General features: G+C 35.9%; 2 long non-coding RNA genes across 13 annotated transcripts in view; one reads left to right on the forward strand and one right to left on the reverse strand.

Moving 5' to 3' along the window:
* Nucleotides 1–20,788, reverse strand: part of LOC118186613 (uncharacterized) — a 746,791-nt gene that overhangs the window by 460,535 nt on the left and 265,468 nt on the right. The window lies entirely within an intron of this gene.
* LOC118197774 (uncharacterized) overlaps nt 1–20,788 on the forward strand; it is a 465,671-nt gene that overhangs the window by 253,373 nt on the left and 191,510 nt on the right. For 9 of the 12 annotated variants that reach the window (XR_015042521.1, XR_015042512.1, XR_015042516.1 and 6 more), the window contains one exon: nt 18,737–18,849. The exons of the other annotated variants lie outside the window; for them this stretch is intronic. This is a non-coding gene — a long non-coding RNA (uncharacterized LOC118197774). The remainder of the gene's footprint in view (nt 1–18,736; nt 18,850–20,788) is intronic. 12 annotated transcript variants of the gene reach the window in all.

The following is a 20,788-nucleotide window of genomic DNA, read 5'->3' on the forward strand; positions in this document are numbered from 1 at the left end:
CTCCTGCTTCAAAATAACCTGATGTCTCTACTGTGGCGCCCGAACTAAAAAACGATGGTGGATAATGAATCTCCACCACCAGGATTTGGCGATTGGGTTCCCTAATCCCCAGTCGCCCTTTAAAAGGGGGACTATATAAGGTAATTCTCCCGCCTTCTTAGCATGCCTTCGTGGTGTAATGGTCAGCACATTCGGTGCGTATTCGAGAGGTCCGAGGTTCGAGTCCCGGCGAGGGCATTGCTCATTTTTCATGTCTCCTGCTTCGAATTAACCTAATATCTCTAAAGTGAAAAGGGTCTTCCTAAAGGATACTAAGTTTTCTTGGATTAACTGTTTCGCCTTCACGTTATTATGAGGCAAGCCTTGAAAATTATGTACAGACATACTATTGAGCTATCATAACCAAATTCAAGATGAATTACCAGTGTTTTACTGCTTTTGCCACTCGGCTACTGATCAAGCCAAATTATGCGCAAGCATATTGTTGAGCTATCATAACTAAACCCAAGATGAACTACCAGTATTTTACTTCTTTAGTCAGCCGGCTACTGATAAAGTGAAGTTACAAATGACAGTGTTAGGATTTATGACGACGAATTAGCAGAAATGGTGGCCTATCAATAGCTCTGATAATACACGACACCGTTTAACATAAATGTCCAAAAATATTTCAGTTACGAAGTCATATATCTCATCTATATTTACTTTCGCTGTTTAAGAAGCAAATATACATCGCATTGCTTACAACGTCACATTGAACTTGCATTTTTATTCTATTGTTAGCACCGAAGGTGCTATTATTCCCAATGCTTGCTGTTTACAAGTAGTTTGTGATTTTGCTCTTAAACGTTATGTACGGTAAAAACGAAAAAGTTATTTTTGCGAAATTTAAAAAGAAAAAACAAAAAAAATTTTTTATCTTACTAATGAAACTGAGCACTGATATGATGAACTGAGAAAAGATTGAAAAAATGTAATGGCCGCACTTAACATTATTTGGGAAATTCTAAGCATATGCTGCTTTCAAAAATTTTGTGATTTTTCTATTGCATTTTATGCTGCGCAAATGCGAAGAAAGTGATATTTAATAATAAAGTTAAAAAGATAAAACTAGTGTAGGTCATCTTGTTAAGGAAGCTAAACATACATGATAAATTGAGAAAAGACAGAAAAAAAAAAAAAAAAAAAAAAAAAACAGAAAAACGTATGACAACACTCTATTGCGAATTCTTAGTATAAGTTGCTTTTGAATATTTTGTAATTTCACTCTTGAATTTTATGTAACCTTTAAAGTTAAAAAATAGAAAAGAGTTTTGTTAGATGCGGAAGTTGTGGGAGTCCAAGAGCAGATCGGTAAACTATGAGCTCAGCAACAACATAAAAAACCTTAACAAACACTCTGGTGTGGTGTTAAAATCTGAATCCTGTCAGATTTTTCTTTTTATTATTTTTCTCTTCAGGAGCAAAACCATTCAGCTTTCAAAATTTACTCGAGAATATTCATAAGTAATGAGAAATGCCATAGAATCGTTTTCTCTATGCTTTCTGATTCGGCATTTATGGTTTCAGTTGTCCATGATTTACAGCAGAACTAGTGGGAAGGGATGCCACTTAAACTGGCATGCACGTTAAGCCACAATTAGTCATAGCGTAGAGAAATTCAGTAGCGCAGCCTTGTCCAGCACAGTTGTTAATGCACAGTAATCATTATTATAAATATCTACATGCTAATGTTTGGCCTGATGGGGCCAAATATGAGAGATAAAAGCTATCATGGTATTATCGAGGATTAGAAAGAGTATTTAACTCGTCTTTCTTTGTTTCCAGACCCATCAGCGGTCCAGCGGTAAAGTCGATGAACAGTGGTAGCTCGGTTTGAGATTTGAATCCCGCGTTCGGGCTGGCGTGGACGCTTTCGTGTCTTTCTCCATTGTGTTAGCTTATATAGTAGCCATCTACTCTATTTGCGTAAGGTGTGAAACTGAAATCTCATTTTGGTAATGAAGTATAGGTAGGAAATGAGGGCTTAAAGGAAAGGCCGTTCCCAAATTAAAAGTTAACTGTTAGGAAAATAAAGTAAAACCCTACAAATATCATAACAATGCTAATTGAATTACATCAACTTTATTTGGAGACTGCGTAAAACTCATGCGCGGGTCTTTTCTTAAATTATAATGTAATAATAACTGTAATTAATTTATGGGAAATGCAGTCGCTGGTTGCCAGTTTGGGGACCACTGGTATGAAGCAGGTTAGAAATACAGTATACGAAGTTCATGCGAAATTAATTAAGTATTGCGATATGCTGAAAGTAATAATTTTTTTTCCTTAAATCACTAGTAGGTATTGTTTTGAAACGACTCTTGTATGAAGGTGGGAATTAGAACTCAACAGGAAGTGAATTAACAAAAAGAGACTTGCAAACTGCGTGACAAACGATTCACACGAGGACTGCAAAAAAAATTTCCACGAATTTGTAAACGTGCTAGTAGAGTTTCTTACGCAAAGCGTAATAAATATTTAGAATTCGCACGAAATTATCATGCATAATGTCTCTCCAATAGCCGGGGTACAAGAGTACAAAAAATATAAAAAACTCAAACATCAACATAACGTGATTAAGTATTCACACGTTATTATTATCGCAAGCAAAGCAGCAGTTTCTACTTGATCTCATCTAAACACGGTATGGAAAACTACCAGGTCAATGGTTACGTTCTCAACTACTGGTTATTTAGATAACCAGTTGTTTCGTGCAAGGAATTTCTGCGCTAGAAAGGTCGACATCTTTCACAGACTTTCGAAGAAAGATTGTAGCAGTTTCTTGATTTTTCAACTAATCTGCCAGGATTAGTCAACAACTTCCATTTGCCTAACTTTTAAAATTCTGATGTAAACACCACATGACTTCCTTGTACGGCCTATTAAATTAAATCCATTTTTTGCTGAACTTCACATAAAACTTAATTCTTCGAATTTCATCAGGGATATATTTCCATTCAATTAATTTTCTCCTCATTTCTCTGCCAAGCAAAAATACATCTTATTAAAAATTGCAAAATACTAAATACAGTTAAAATACTTAAGAAAAAATTTTTACTATTAAATTTAGAGTTCCTACGCAAAAACAAGGAATTCGGCCAGCGGGCAAGAGGGCAGATTTACAATCAACTTATTATCAAAATTTACAATCACTTAAGTAAAATTTACATCAAAAATCACAAATCAAAAATCACAAGATCAAAAATTAAAAATCACAAGATCAAAAATTACAATCACTTAAGTAAAATTGCTGAATGACAGAGAATTACAACTTGTAAGCAGCGAATAATATATAAGGATTTATATCTTTGTATTTTAGTGCATGACTAATAATTGTCGATACCATGGATAAAGCAAGTTATGTGCATTTGGAAGACACGGCCGGAGCTAAATTTCTTCGCTGCCCGCCTTCTTCCTCAGTTTTAAAAGTTCCCACCCCCCCCCCCCTTATTTATGAAGCCCGGTGCGACTGAATTATTTGTCCCTCTGGCGCCGGCTCTACCGGAGAGAAGGAATTTAAAATTAGGAACTACAATGTCAGGATGACCAAAAAATATTCTCTGAAATCCTTGCCGAATAATAAGAAAATAAACCTAACCAAAACCGAAAGCTTACACAGACTGTCAAGCCACACCCATTACCGGTATTTCTTAAACGCCGGCTTCCGAGTGTGTGCTACGAAGTCCGGAAATCTAGAATTCTCTCTTGGTGATATGAGCAGTACCAGAAAAATCATCAGCATCCGCTGACCTTCTGAAGCCAAATCAATGATAAGTCGCCAAATGTGGCTGTTTTTCTTTACTAACCTTTAAAGGGAATATCTGAACGTACTCCTTCGTTATAAGGCTCAGATTGGGTAGAGCCAAAATTAAATCCTTATTATATACCATTAAACACTGGCAATTCGACCCAAGTTCTCCCAGCAAACGGTCTGGTGCATTGGCGTTTTTCTCCGTGCGTTAGGTAAATCAGTTTCCCTTAAAACATCCTTCATAAGTCGCCCAGACGGTATAGTGGTTAGGGAAGCCTACTACGGTACCGAAGGGCCGGGTAAGACATGGATGTTTGTAAATGCATAGTGTCGGTACGGCATGGCGGCACTCCAAAATATGCGGAGAGCCATAAGTCCTCTCGTGTAGATTGGTGGGTGATGAGAGGGGTGGGACACACCCGGATCCCCTCCGAGGTGCTCTCCCTCAAAATTGGGGGTGGAGTCCAGTCTTTCTTCGGAGTAGTCTCTGGCAGGCATTGTTCCATGTAATGTGGACACGACAACAACAGCATCCTTCATAAAGACATTCTTCTCCTTAGGTGTTCATGAGCGATCAAGCGAATCACTAAGTACTACTAATCTGACAGCATTCAGGGCTCACCAGCGGCCGAGTGCTAAAGTCGTTGAACACCGATAGTTCGGTCCGAGGTTCGAATCCTGCGAATGGGCTGGCTGCATGGGCGTTTTCGTGATTTTCTCTATGTGTAACGTGTATTCAAGCCAGTTTGCCTTAGAAAGTCCTCCACGAAGGCATCCCCCTAGGCAGATAGCTCCCGAGGCTTTGCTGTAATCACATAAACCAAATAAACCGAATCGACAGAATTAAAATCTAGGAGAGAGGGTTGACTGGGTACTCATTTTTGTGAATTTCCTCACGTGTAACATGAATACGAAATAGTCTCCCTTAAAACGTTTTCCATGAAGGCATTCCTTCATCATATAAGGAGATAGCTCTCAATGAATTAACCTAACGTAACCTAATCGTTTCCATAGGAAAGTAGGCTTTAAGTTGTTTGATGCAATAATACTAATAAACTGCTCTAGATCCTCGTGGAAAATGTTTACATAACGTACAGAAAAACATCGTTTCATTTAGGGATTTAGGGATTTTTAAGCTTGTTAGATTCTGTAAGAGATGATTGCTAACTTCTTGTTCATTTCACAAGAATTCTTTCTAATTTGTAGATAATTAATATTCACCGGATTATAAAAATCATTATTTGAAATGATTCAAACGAATATCACCAACAGATTTTCTCGTTATGATTCCTCGAAACTCTAATATTCGGAGAAAAGTCGCTAGGGGGTTTCGGAAGAAAGTGTAAGCGTAAAAGTGTTCTATAAGAATTGATTTCTAACTTTGCTCATCGCACAAGAAGTCTTTCTAGTTGCAGATACTTAATAGTCACGGGAATACAGTGACCATTAGTTGAAATGAGTCGAAGGAATATCAGCAACAGATTTTCTCATTATTTTCGTTCTCCGGAACCCATACATTGGGAAAGAAATCGCTAGGGGTTCGAAATAAATTCATGAGCTAATCATGTGTAAGAAAAGAATACGATTGAAATATCATCTGGAGGTTACCTTAAGATCGTGACCCATCAAAATAGCCCAGGCCATAAAAGCACCGTCATAACAATCCAAGACTAAGTAGCTCGAGTCAAAATAGCCCCGATAGTATGGCTTTCGAGAGTAAATAATTGTTGTTTAATAATACACGACAATATTTATAGCTTTTACACAACAATAGATTAATATCATGTATTATAAAAAAGAACATAATTACTATTACAGATAATAAACCTTGAAAGTCAACGCCAAGTATTATAAAGTAATTATCTTGGGGTAGATGTATACTATATTAATGTCACGTACTATAAAAGAGTAAGCAATTATCATAGTCAATAAACCTTTATGGTATTATAAAATTGTCGCAGATGCAAGCAAGGCTAAATATGTACAACTTAATCGACGCCTAGAGGCATTAGTGAAAAATCATGTAAACTGGGGACATATGGATTTTCTCCGTGGAGTTGCACATAATCTTGAAATGTAAGTGTTGTCTATTGATATATTAATATATCGTAGGCATATTTCTTAAAATATGTTTTAAGTAAATATTCAGAATTTGAATTTGGGCTGTTTTGTCGGGCTCTTTCAGATAGAGGCTTTTTACTCTTAGGCTATTTCTTCTGGATTATTTTGTCGAGCTATTTAGTTTAGGGCTATTTTGATGGGGTACCTAGTAAAAGCCTTAGGCTATTTTGAAAGAGTATAAATATTCTGGTGTACTAGTATTAAACGATAATTATTTACTATTGAAAGCCATGTTATCGGACCTATTTTGACACGGGCTTTTAATTTTTAGGTTATTCTGTCGAGACTGTTATGGCTTGGGTTATTTTGACGGCATACCTTTAAACCTTTAGACTTCAACGAGAGGGTACGGCCTAAGAAACGAAACGGCTGCATTAAACTATATTATACATATATTTGCAGGACTTGTTTAAAATTATTTACAAAGAGCATTTTTAAGTATAAAACTAACACAAAAATAAGCACAAATATATTTAAAATTCTAGAATTCATTGATATAAATAAATCGAGGAGGTAATTACCTTGTACACTTTACTTATCTTTGTGATTTCAAATTTGAGAGGAAAATGGTAACCTAGTTATTTAAACTAGCCTTAATTGAAGCAGGAGCATTCAACTCGAATTCTCCGAAAACTAAATATAGGAAAACTTTACCTTTTTCGCCTAATGATCTTTTCCCTTATCAGCAAAATCCGCTGGCGAAAAATTTATGTGCATTGAGTGACTTCCGTACGTTTATGATGCGTATCTTCCATTTCCTCTATATTTACAAGCGGCAAGAAAGCGTAATGTCCAGAAACGAATCGAGTTGAACGATAGTTAGACTTAACTAACAATTTTTTAATTCAAATGCAAAATTATTACATTACTTTTCAGTGATAAGCTATCCCAAATTTTAAATGTAACTTATTTTTTTACACTTAAATATGTTGCAGCATTTAATGTTTAGGTTTTAATAACGAAATGATATTTAATTTAACGTCTTTCTTTTCCGCCTGCTTTCGCTACGAGGTTCGCTCATTCCAAAATTTATGTAGATTTGAGCTGCAAGTAGTTTTATTATCCAGTTAGAGATTTACGAATAAGCGTGTGGGAGTCCACTGCCATGAAGGAAATGTCTTTTGGCTCCGACTGATCAATAAGTATGTTGGCCACTCTAATACTGGTGTAAGTTCTGTAGATTGAGATTATATCCTGTTTGGATAAATATGTGTTTGAATTTCTGTCGGAGTGCAAGATTGCGAATGTCGTTGGCGAGAGCCTTGAGTACCGTACAGGTGACAGTACGACTTTGCTCAGTTCCGCCCCCAATTTTGATGGGCAGCACCCCGGGAAGAGAGGGTCTCTCACTCCCTCTTCCCTTACCATAACCTCTTAAGAGGACTTTCGGCTAGCCGCATATTTAGAATGCCCCCATGCCGCACGGACCCTATACATTTACAAACATCCATGCCTTCTCCAGTACTCGAAACTGGGCCATTCCGTACGGCAGTCAGAGTCATTAGCCATTGTCCCGATTGGGCGGCACAAAATTCTTATTTGCATTTAACGAAATTCATTTTTTTCAGATGCATTTGTAAACAGCCTGTCACATATAATGTTTTGGGACAAATGACTTCGTGACACGTTCCTTTTAGGCAGACAATTCTTATGCACTTTGACGATCTCAAATAAAAATTTAAATGGTGAATGGTAAAATAAGAAAAAATTACAATCACTTAAATAAAATGACTGAATGATAGAGAATTACAAATTGCAGACAGAAAAAGAATATATATATATATAAATGTATGTAGAAAGATTTGCTCCTTTGTATCTTAATGCAAAAAAATGAAAAACTGCGGTTTGAAATTATAGGTGGGCGTTATACTTCGGAATACACGTCAAATACAACCCCCTTCAAAGCATCTACACTGCCCTGCGGTATTTCGCATCGCGAAAGCGCTTGCCAGCCATCATTCAGGAGTGAAACAAACGAGCCAAGCTTATAAATACTACTGCAACCAAAAACACATTATATTTTTGCCGCCTACACTTGCTTGTTAAATGACGTATCTTCGCTTAGCTGCATTCTCCGTTGTTTATAATGTAACTGCGCATATAAAATTGCGGACTTGTGTTGTGCCAATTAGCCTTTGTCCACTTTAGCACTTGTAATTACCAATCAAGAAAAAATATGTTTCTAAAGAGTTGTCTCTGTTCAAAAATATGCATCATGTTTTAAACAGCTGTGATTTTTTCTCCAGTCATCTATTACGCAGCAAATTGACGCTGTCTTCTATCGCGTGAGAGCTACATCCTTCCACATTCTGGCCAAGATTGAAAAATGACTGTTGTCTTCTCTACTAAGTTCTCATCATCGTACGATCAAAAAATAATACAAAATCACCGTCCCCACCACAACAGCGCAATTGGTTCTGTCATGTAACATTCCCAAAATAATACATGTGTAACATTTCTTACATTGGTGCTCCTTGAGACATAAATCGTGAATATCCGCAAAGGACTGATATGTAATTATTTTTACGCAGCTCATTGCTCAGACATTTCTAACGAATTTCAAGAGTTCCGAAAAGGACTGCTATATGATAATTTTGATGTAGCTGTTCCCTGGGACATAAATCAGGATTTCAAGAGGTGGGCACAGGAATTTCAACTAACTGATATATGGCGATTTCGAGGCAGCCGTTCCTTTACATATGATTTATGAATTTCTAGAGCTCCGCAAAGGAGTGATGTTCGGTGTTTTTATGCAGCTTTTTCTTAGAGACATATATGATGAATTCCAAAAGCTCCTCAAATCTATATGCAGAAATATTTCTGTCTCCGATTCTGCACAGCATAGTTCTTTTGTCCTTTTCAAAACGAGTAGTTAATATTAAGCTGTAGGGTTTATATTTATTTTAACTAACATTTATTTTAAGTTTAAACTATCTTTCCTGTCAATCCTTACTTTCCCCTGGAACTGCCAATGCCAGAATATGTAAATTTGAGTAGAACGCGCAAGCATTCAAATTATCAGCGGAAGTAGTATGATTTAAATAGAAGGAAACAAGTTCGGTGAGAGAGAGTTATTCTTACTTAGCGAGCGCGGAGGTAGTTATAGAGATTTGAAAAACCCCGCGTTGCGGCCTATGTGCTTGGCGGGAAGTAGTTGCAATTGTTCCAGTGAGCTTCAAGTCTGCTGAATTAGCAGCCGTATTGTAAAACGCGGTGAGTTAGTTATTTGAGAGAGCCTCGTAGTTAGAATATTGTCTTTAATTTCTTTTCAGGTTTTTATTTTTATTTTGACTGCCGAGTTGGCACCGTTTGTAAGCGTCAAGAGAACGCAATTGTAAATTAGTACGTTGAATAAAAAGGGACTTAAACCCTTTATAAGACTCTGTGGTTTATACAAGCTTTCACAGTCACCTCTTGGTTGCGTGCTAGTTAGAGGCGCGCAACGTTATATTGGCGCCCGAACACTTATCGAACTGAAATGGCCGAAAACTGGATGGAAGCCGCTGGACAACACCAAGAAATGACAACGCAGTTAGAAGGATTTGGATACCTGGTCCAGACTTTGAGAGCATCAATCAAGCCAAACGTCTATTTCGACGGAAAAAATTCGGTGTCCGTATTTTTAGAAGGTATAGAAAACCACTTTCAGCTCTATCCTGTGCCCGAAAGACAAAAAGTTGCTATCGCCACATCAGCACTAAGAGGACAGGCCGCGCTATGGTGGAAAAATATAGGCAAATTTCTTCTAGGTGAATTTGGAAGCCCGACGTATACTTTTGAAAATTTCAAAAAATCGTTCGTAAAGGCCTTCCCCATAGTGAAAGATCGCGCACGGCTGGAAGCCGAGCTATATAGTTTCTATCAACGGGATACAGCACAATTGACGGACTTTATTTTACGAAAAATCAAGCTAACGGATATGTTGTATAGGAAAAAACCCGATGCGGAGATTATTGAAATAATATTACCAAGATTGTTACCCGCTGTCCAAGACTACTTTGAAATTAGAAACCCAACCACATTGCAGGAACTTTTCGAATTGGCGGTGAAGTTTCAAAATCGCAGAATCGCGGAAAGAGCGAGAGGGGAAACATATTCTCAAAGTACCAGAAGGAAGGAGGAAACAAGAAATGGAAATCGCTCATATGGGGGAAAGAACTATCAAGCTAACGCATCGAAACTTGAAGGGCAAGGCCCAAAAAGAAAATTTGAAAATAAGCATCCGCGTACCCAGAAGACACAGATTGAAAGGAAAGCTTTAAACGACTAGAGGGGCCTGTGAAAGGGAGGGTCCAGACCCCGGAAGTTTTAGAAAAACCCTCAAATAGACATCTAAATACAGTCATCGTAAAAAACTCACAGCTACCAATTATACAAGTCCTGGTTGGCGATGTACCAGTAGAAGCCCTCATCGATACAGGGGCAGAAGGCAATTTCATGAGTGAAAAGTTCTTCAAAAAGAATTTTTATAGGATACGACTCTTTAAAACCAGAAATACGGAAATTATAGCGGCGCAAGGAAAAACATGTCACTGCATCGGGAAAGTAGCATTAAACGTACAGGTAAAAGAGGAAAATCTCAAAGTATTAATTTTTGTGGTGAAACACCTCCAACACTCTCTTATTTTAGGTATGGACTTTTTAAGGGCCGCGAGGGCCAAATTAAATTTTCAAGATAGTTCCGTGGTGCTGGAGATGGACCAGAGGGTGGTGGAACCGGTGGAGACACCTGAATTGGACCTTAGCCATTTGAATGACCAGGAAAGTAAAGCAATACAGCAAGTGGTGAGTAATTTTTCTCATTTGTTTTCAGAAAAGCCGGGAAACTGTCAGATTGTAACTCACAAGATTCAATTAAATGCCGAAAAACCTTGTAGGACTAAACCTTACCGCTATGAGAAACAAAAAGACGTAATCATCGAAGAACATATTCAGGAGATGTTAAAGAATAAAATAATAACGCCCATAAATAGTGAATACGCGAGTCCAGTCGTACTATGTAGGAAAAAGAACGAGTTTCCTCCTTCGGATAAAAGGGCTTGGAGGTTTGCTATCGATTATAGAAAACTAAATAGCATAACTAAATTCCCAGTTTACCCTTTGCCGGTTATAGACGAGATCATTAGACAGATCAAATCGACGAGATATATGTCTACTTTGGACTTAACGTCTGGCTACTATCAAATAGCTATGAGACCCGAAGATATACATAAAACCGCGTTTATAACAAAATCGGGCACTTATGCATTTTTACGCATGCCTTTTGGGTTGTGTGGGGCCCCGTCAACATTCCAGAGAGCTATGGACATTGTTCTAAAGCCTGTCCTAGGAAAATCAACTTTAATTTATCTAGATGATATAATTATAACGAGTAGTACGTTGGAACAACACATTAGTGATCTCGAACAAGTTTTTAAATTATTAAAAGAGGCCGGTCTTACAATTAACGCCTCAAAATGCAAGTTCGCAACTAAAGAACTTAAATATCTTGGTTATAAAATTTCGCAAAAGGGTATAGAAACGCAAGATTCAAAAATAAAAGCTATTAAGAATTTCCCACCGCCCAACACCACCAAGAAACTTTCGTCTTTCCTTGGACTATGTTCTTACTATCGATCTTTCATAAAAGATTTCGCTAATATTGTTGAACCACTCTTAGTAATCAAAAGAAAAAAGAGTAAATTTACGTGGACAGCGGAAGCTAACACGGCTTTTGAAAGATTAAAAGAAGCGCTTATTAATGCCCCTGTTTTAAAATTCCCTGAGGGGGACGAAAACCTGGAAATTGCGGCAGATGCATCAGACTAAGCGGTGGGTGCGGTTCTTATGCAAAATAACCATCCGCTGGCATTTTTTAGTAAAACATTGAATCAAACACAAAGGAATTATACTGCTACAGAAAGAGAAACATTAGCCGTATTAATGGCTGTACACAAATTTCGAGTTTATTTCGGCAAATCGCCAGTAACTGTCTTTTCGGATCATGCGGCTGTTGGTAGACTTTACTCGGGAAAAAACCTAACGCCCAGGTTAATAAGATGGGCTTTAAAACTCCAAGAATATAATATCACAATAAAATATAAACCGGGTAAGGAAAACAATGTAGCTGACGCACTTTCTCGTATAAAACTGGACGAGGAAGGTAATGAACTTAAATGCGCTGTGTTGACTTCAAAAATTTTAGATTCTAGAGATACGGTTATTACTGAACTGAAAGCTGATCCTGAATTTGGAAATATCTATGCTTATTTGAAAGACCCCGAAGGCTTTGAGCATACAGATATCGATGCGATAAGAAATAGAGCAAAAAACTATGAAATAATAGATAATTTATTATTCTATACGAAAACAACGAACGAAAATCTTGAGTATAAGCCAGTCATCCCAGCCTCGCTTCGATTAAGCATTTTGAGGGAGTTGCACGAAAAAAAAACAGCGGGCCACCTCGGGGTCAGAAAGACTTTAAAAAGGGTACGCGAGGCGGTATATTTCCCGCAATTATACAAAATAGTAACGGCGTATGTCAGGTCCTGCAATCAATGTCAGTTAATAAATGATATTAATTACAGCCCGGCCGGGTACTTAAATAGCATTCGCGCTACATTTCCGAATGAAATTTTAGGCATAGATCTCCTTGGTCCCTTCCCCCAGAGCGAGTTAAATAAAAATCGTTTTCTTTTAGTAATAGTAGATCATTTTTCAAAATGGATAGAAATTGTTCCACTTAAACGCGCGTCAGCCAAAACAGTCGCAGATGCATTCTTACACAGATACATTTTAAAATACGGTGCACCGATAAAAGTCATTAGCGATAACGGAAAACAATTCATTAGTCAAATATTTGAAAACATATGCAATGGACTTGATATACGCCATATCAAAATGGTTCCGTATAGACCACAGGCTAACATAGCAGAAAGAGTTAATAAAAACATTGTAAAAATAATTCGCAGTTACGTTAGCACACATCACAAGCGCTGGGATGGCTACATAAATGAATTAGCTTATGCTTTAAGAACGGCACATCATGATACTACGGGAAAAACTCCAGCAGAATTATTTTTAGGCAGAAAGTTAATTACGCCTTTAGATAAATTATTCTTTGTGCAACAAAGAGAGCAGGAATTCAAACAAAAGGACGTGCAAAAACTAATTGATCAGGCGCTTAAAACCTCGGATACGGCAAGAAATAGGCAGAAAATTTATTACGATAAAAAACGCCGTGAAGCAGATTTTAAAGTTGGTGATAAAGTATTGAAACGGAAATTTTCTTTATCAAGTGCCCCAGACAATTTTATGGCAAAGCTAGCTCCAAAGTTTGAAGGCCCCTATGTAATTCAGGAAATCAAAGGAGTAGTTTTATATCTTAAAAACGAGAGAGGGGAAATCTGTAAAGCAAGTCCCGACCAGGTGAAAAAATACTATAATCCCAATGATTTTGAAATCCTTAAAAGTTTCTTGCAGGACTCAAGTCTAAACGAAATAGAAGGGCCAGAGACTGCAACAACTATTCCACCACCCAAGAAACGGAGAACTGAAGAGAGACTTCTACAACCCGGACGTCGGTATCAAAAAGAAAAAATGATTATCAAACTCCGGCGTTTAAGAAAAACAAAAGTACAGATGAACCGGGTAAAGAAACCGTGGTAAAAAAGAAAAACACCACCTACAAAGGATGGCAGGAGGAATTGCACATCAAGAAGAACGCGCACACGGCCACAGAGTCAGGTGCCAGCAAGGCCGCCGTTCCGGAAACTGAAACGCCAACAGGAAGCACAGAAGTACGAGGAACAGAAGAAATTCAAGGACTCCAGACCGGAGGACGTCAAGACCAGCCGTCCCAGGCAGAAACGCAAAAGCCAACAACCAGACGATTACTCCGTCAAGAGGCCAGCATGTAGAGGACGCAAAAGAAAGATCAACGGGGACGACAATTGGAGATCAACAAGGAGAAGATTGACATCCATGACACCTCTAACTTGGGATCAATTTTGTCAAAAACGGATGACGGAGTTTCAAGCATCGAAAACTCAAAGATAAGTTAAAACCTTCTATAAATATTTTTCTCTTTTGTTCCGAAATGTTATGCATAAGTACGAAGTTCTATGTTTTGACGAAAGTCAATATGTCTCGGTTGAGACTTAGTTTTGTTTTACTTTATTTAGCTAAGGCAAAAGTATTATTTTCTTTAAGTGTAAAAGCTAAAAACAAGCATTTTCTGTTGGTCGAAAGACTAATTCTGTTATGTTAAAGCCAAAATTTGGCCGGAGATAAAAATAACTTCGTATTCTTGTATGTACTAATAAGAATTTTAGTTTCAGTGCCGCCAGCTTGGCGAAGGATGAGTAAAGTAAAAATTTATTTTCTCTTATTCATTTTATGGTAAATTGTAAAAAGCATATGTATTAAACTTTTGTAAATGTATGTAAATACTTGCATGTTATGTAAAAGTAGAATTTAGTCTAGAAGCATAAAATTGTAGATGCTAAAAGTGAATGCTTAAAAGCAATGAAGTCAAAATTTAAGTATTAAACTGTAAAGTCATGCTTTAGAGCGAAAGCCTGCATGTTTAAAAGATGAATGAGGGGGAAGTTAGAATGAATGTGTTTTGTAGGGTTCTCCACCTACATTTGAATTTTAAGAATATTAAAGTAGCTCATTGAGTTGTAGAATGTCGAGTAAGGTGTGTCTATTTGGTTGTTGAATTCTAACAAATCATGGTGGTTAGGGGAAGTGTTGTAAGACTAAAACACGAATATTCCCGTTTGACACCACACACGGTGGAGAGCCAGGGTAAAGTTAAATTAATGCTTGAAAAATTGAATGAATGTGAAGTAAGCAATAACTAAGAAAAACGAAACGTTAAAAACAAAAATTTATTGTGTCAAGAAAGTGTAAATTATAATGTATGTAGAAAGATACTGATACTTATTCCTTCCAGATGCTGGAAGGAAAGACCAAGATTGATTGATGAAGTCCAGGAAAAGTTGCTGTAAGAAGAAACCTTTGTAAAGAGTAACAGAATTTTAATTGTTACATAAGATTATTTTTGTGTAAACGAGGCTTTCGCCGGTTAGTTCAGAATTAGATAAACTTACAACAGGTCGTTTGTAGGACCTGCTTCCAAGTTTTCCAAATTCTGGCAGCGGCAAATGTAGGGTTTATATTTATTTTAACTAACATTTATTTTAAGTTTAAACTATCTTTCCTGTCAATCCTTACTTTCCCCTGGAACTGCCAATGCCAGAATATGTAAATTTGAGTAGAACGCGCAAGCATTCAAATTATCAGCGGAAGTAGTATGATTTAAATAGAAGGAAACAAGTTCGGTGAGAGAGAGTTATTCTTACTTAGCGAGCGCGGAGGTAGTTATAGAGATTTGAAAAACCCCGCGTTGCGGCCTATGTGCTTTGCGGGAAGTAGTTGCAATCTTCCAGTGAGCTTCAAGTCTGCTGAATTAGCAGCCGTATTGTAAAACGCGGTGAGTTAGTTATTTGAGAGAGCCTCGTAGTTAGAATATTGTCTTTAATTTCTTTTCAGGTTTTTATTTTTATTTTGACTGCCGAGTTGGCACCGTTTGTAAGCGTCAAGAGAACGCAATTGTAAATTAGTACGTTGAATAAAAAGGGACTTAAACCCTTTATAAGACTCTGTGGTTTATACAAGCTTTCACAGTCACCTCTTGGTTGCGTGCTAGTTAGAGGCGCGCAACGTTATAAAGCAACCATAATGCAACGACTCATATTTTAATAAATATCACATTAGTGCAATGTGGCTATTTTTCCTTGGCGTTAATGTTTCCCCATAAAAAATATAATTTATGCATATGTTTCCTATCGCTTTAAAAAATAGATAATATTCTTGGCATTTGTATAACTCTCATCTTAAGAGTACCATAAACTGTATATCAAGTAAACTGGGTCATTTGCAAATGTATTTGCAACGCTTGTGCTTTGAAGCCACAACTTCAAGATAAGAGGGGAAATATCTTATTATATATGATTTCATGAGAAACGTTTGCAAGAAGATGATAAAAATTATCTCCAGATTACTTTGAATATCTCTATAAGGTTTCTAAAAGCATATTTTTAAACGATAAGGTTGCTGACTGCTAAAAATTTTAATTCATTACTTATGATATGTTATTTTTCAGTTTGATATCCTCGTTTGCAAAAATAACAAAATATTTCATTTTGTCGATTTTAAATAATTATTATTAGATCAGGATATTTCCAATCTGCTCAATTACATCAAAACATTTTTTAAAATGTGTAATGAGAATCAACACTGTGTCAAGAAGTGGAAATTTAAAATGCCAAATGTTTTTTATGCTTTATAATATTATTATGAATAAGATTATTATATTATTTTAAAAGAAACTTTTCATCAGAGTGCCAAATACCAGGCGGATTGGCAAGAGAGGGAAGATTAAATATATTTTAAAATTTTCTTGAATTTAATCTTATCTCCCTTGGTTTCAGAATAGTCCCTTTCTTTATTACTGCACTGATCTCAGCCACTGTACCATGACAGAAATGTTCTTTAGGATTAGTTCATTGAAACATGTTTAGCATTCTTCCGCTTTGGTTTGAAAAATCTTTCTGGAGGTTAAAAAGGTGATCTTCGATTTGGACTTTTGCTCCATAATTAAAAAAAAAAAGGAAAAAAAAAGAAACCAAATAGTTACAGTATGCTAAATAAAATGAACTGAAGAATAAGGAATACACTGTTAGATACCTTCTCACCAAAGCCGTTATCAAGGCATCATGGCTTGAGTGGCCATTAACACAGCCACTTTTTCCATTTATTCACAAATGAGGTCTTTTGCAATGAAAATCTCTCAAAACCATCATGATAGAAGCTGGACAGGTTGTATGATCTGGAGGAATGAATTCTTGATGCATTTTTCCCTTTCAATTAAAATATGTATCTATCAGTTCGGTCTTTGTCTCACTACTAGCCTTGCTTAGACTGCTCCGTCTAGGGAATGCGGGATCCTCTGTTGTGAGACTTTTACTCCGTGTTATGGTAGACCCCTAAGGTCAAATTCGGCACTCTAAGGTTTAACGGTAGGAAAGCGGCAAACGAGCTTTTCACCAACTTGCGGTTGGTTTCTAAATACGAGTGCATTTTGCTGCTTCAACCAAACTGACCTAAATTTTCGAAAATTTAACGGAAGCCGTGAGTAAAGTTGACTGTGAAGTCACCAGGAATTTTTGCTCCCGTCTGCAACAGTGCAACATACAGGAATTTTTCACCGAAAAAGGATCTGTGAGGGCATTTTCTCAAATTACAGTACGGTCATTAATGTACTACTGTAGCGTTTTCTATGATGACATACATAATATATTATAGTACTTACGTAACATATACTGCAAATGGTTAACTGTAGAAAATAAATGTTCCAAAAATAAAATTTGAGCTTTAAACGAGTTAAAACGAACATTTTTAACACAAACTCTTAATTTTTCGACCTCTCGAGATTCATGTTAACAAAGGTTTACTGTATATTTTTTTATTCCGTCAAAACTTTTGATTGTAAACTACGAAAATCATTTAAATTATGATCAAAACGAAATTAATGAAAAAGAATTCCTCTACAACAGAAAAGCATCTCGGAGTTGTATTTCCATTATTATTAAAGCAAACAAAACCGGAACATGGAAGGGCATCTTTTTGAATTTTTGCAGTTTTTTTTTTTTTTTTTTTTAAATACCATTATCACAACAAAGTTCCAGATATTTTAATAGTACTGTGAAATTTTCTCATAATTAATGTAAGCGCTACTAATTGTGACAAGAATTTTCTAATGAAACTGGAGAAATCAATTAGACCTCTAAATTGTCATCGATGGTTTTGCGAACAGCAATAACGAAAACTAAAACAAGCAAAATAATAATATACTTTTAAAACGTCGGAATTAAAATTTTTCTTCAAAACTACACGTGGAGTTTTCATTTATTTTCCTATATGCCATTTTGACACTTTTTAAAACTATTTGCCCTTGTATATTGTAAATACTTCAAGAGAGCTTGTATATTGTATATCGTTGCAGCAATTTTAAGAACTGCCCCTTGCAGCCATAGGACCTCCTAGTAATGAATGCAAACATTAAAAAAAGTAGACCATTTCAGGAAAGAATGCATTCTAAATTAATGCTGAAATTTGCGGCAACAAAGTTTCACATCCTTAAAAAAAGACTGCCAACTTCAAAGAATTGAAAAGGCAAGTAAAATTCAGCCTTACATATTGTGCTGATTTGAATGAACATTCTCAGTGAATTTCCAAAGATAATCGAACGTAGGATTCTTCCCATCTCGGATTATGAATTTGAAAACAATACACAAAATTAAGGTTGGATTTTGGTTGATTTTAAAGTAATGGTATGTCAGAGTTGTCTTTATATTTTTGGTATAACACTAATAAAAGTCAATGCCTTCCTTTCACAGAGTTTTTTTCCCTGCGTATTTGTTAATTTGGCTGCTTTATTAGCTTCTATTTTTAGAAGGTTTCCTCTTCTTTCCAAAGGATATCCTGATTAAATAAAGCTAGTCTTATATTTCTAGGACAGATAATTTTAATGAGCTGCAGTATAAGGAAACATAGATTTGGCTTCCTGTTTAAACGTAACATTTTTAGTGCATTCATTATTGGAAAAAACTACATAAACTCTTGTTAGTGCTATTTTTTTTTTTTTTTTTTTTTTTTTTTTTTGTTGTTGTTCTTAATTATTAATTTTAAATGCTGACTAAGCAAATATAAGATACTTTTTGAATTCATTTAGTATTACAATTTGAATACTCATGTTCTTTACATTTTCAGATAATCACTTTTCAGCCAAACTATAGATTCTTGATTTGTAAAATATAAACTTAAAGCCCTTCGAACACTATTAGACTGCCAAACAAGTTACCGCTGCCGTCTGGGAATGTACGGTAAGTCTTTTGAAGGTTTTAAACTAACTACGTTATTTAAGCTTGAATTTAACAAAAGGGTACAACTTGAGAGTAGAATCAGAACTCCGTCATTTTTGGGTATTAAAGTAATAGATACAGGCGTAATTGAGTGGGAACACCAGATTTTGACCACAGGTTGTTACACAGGTGATACAGTCCCCACAGCTATAACTATGCAGTTCCTCTCTAATTTTGAGGTAGAAAATCCAGAAAAAGGATCTCCCACTTCTCTTCTCCTACGACTGATCTCGCAAGAGGATTTCGTCAGCGTATTTTGAATGATCCCTTGCCGCACAGACACTTTATGCTTAGAAACACCCATGCCTTTTCGGGATTCAAGCCTGGACTTATCAGTCAGCGTCACTAACATAATGTAAAATTTGTTTGCAATTTAAAAAGCTGTCATAGCCGAGAACTACACAAATTTGGGGCATAACAAAGTTGGCTCAAACTTTGGCTATTGAGCGTGATTTTATTTCTTCTAGTAAATGTCTAATACCGGATTAGAAACTGGTAGAGCTCAGTGACTGAATGTAAAGCTGCGAGCGTCGCTGCCGAAAAGCTCTGTTTCTCTAAACCATTCCAACCCCTTCCCTTAAATACTTTTAACTCATTTGCACCCTGAGGGCTAACGAAAAGGAAAAGTTGTAGTACAGATTGAAATTATAAAAACTGGTTAATTAACTTAAAAGTGCCTTTATAATGGATCAAGTGAGACCCAAAAATCAGAGGGCAAAAGTCTCTGGTCATAGTTTTTTTAATTGAATACTCTAAAATGAATTCTCTAAATGAATTAAAAAGAATTCCTCTAAAATGTTAAAACAGTTTATGGTGACAAAAGAAAAGAAGTCTGATTATTTTTATTATTGTCAATTTTGGAAGCTTCATATTACCTGAACTCTGACAAAGAAATTCCCAAATAAATCACTCCGTGTGTTATATCAGTTACACTACAACACATGGGAGGAAATAGGAGGTACACCATTCCTATCCTCGAATCACACGAATCTTGAAAGAGGCTTGGAACATTGTAAATATCTCGTTCCCAGTTTTCTAAATCCTAACCCAAAAGTTATTAAACGTTTAAATTCAAAATTTTGAAAAGATCAGTTTTATTTGTATCTAAAGAAGCGCTCATTAAAAAAGAAAAGAAGAACTTAAGGGGACTTGGATCGTGGTGGCTCTCTTAATTTTCTTGAGAAACTTTTGGCATTCTGAGATTAGTATGTAAATATTTTAACTCTTGATGTAACCCTTCTCTCTCTACATTTGCTTTAAAAGGATTCTGGAAAAATATTAAAAAAAAAAAAAAAACTGTTATTCAAATAATTTTTGTTAAATTATTTAAATGGAATAAATTTCAAATTTCGATCATTTTAATTAAGTCTTTCATTTATCGCGTTTCTCGTTTGTATCTTCTTAACAAGTGTAGGTGTATTTTTAAAAGAAGGAATCTTAAATTAATTTTTCATGAAATGCAGATTTCATATTTTAATTTTATTAAAAAATTTTAAACTAATCTTAAGTAAAACTTTATTTTTACTATTACTACTATTATACATGAAGGATTCGAGAAGTTTGATATTTAAAATATTCCAGAGTTTCGAGAATCATTTAGAATTCGGATTCAGATTCGAGGAAATTTAGGATTCATTCCTCTTTTAGAGGAAAATCTTTAACTTCTTATAATCAAAAATGTAAAATGATATAATATCGAGAACAGTAAAAAAGAAAGTAGTAAGGAACATTACTTCTCGTCTGCTAAGCATCATTAAGAATGCGAGCTGCACATAAACGTACAGAGGTCTCCTTTTACTTCACTAGCCGCCTATAATAATTATTACAAAAAAAAGTAAGATATAAAAATATGAGATATTTATTAACAAATTAATTATTATTGCTCGCAGTATGTCGCTTA

This window comes from Stegodyphus dumicola, chromosome 8, assembly GCF_044657685.1.
Source record: "Stegodyphus dumicola isolate Sdum_Otavi_A_Nest chromosome 8, ASM4465768v1".
Taxonomy (NCBI): domain Eukaryota; kingdom Metazoa; phylum Arthropoda; class Arachnida; order Araneae; family Eresidae; genus Stegodyphus; species Stegodyphus dumicola.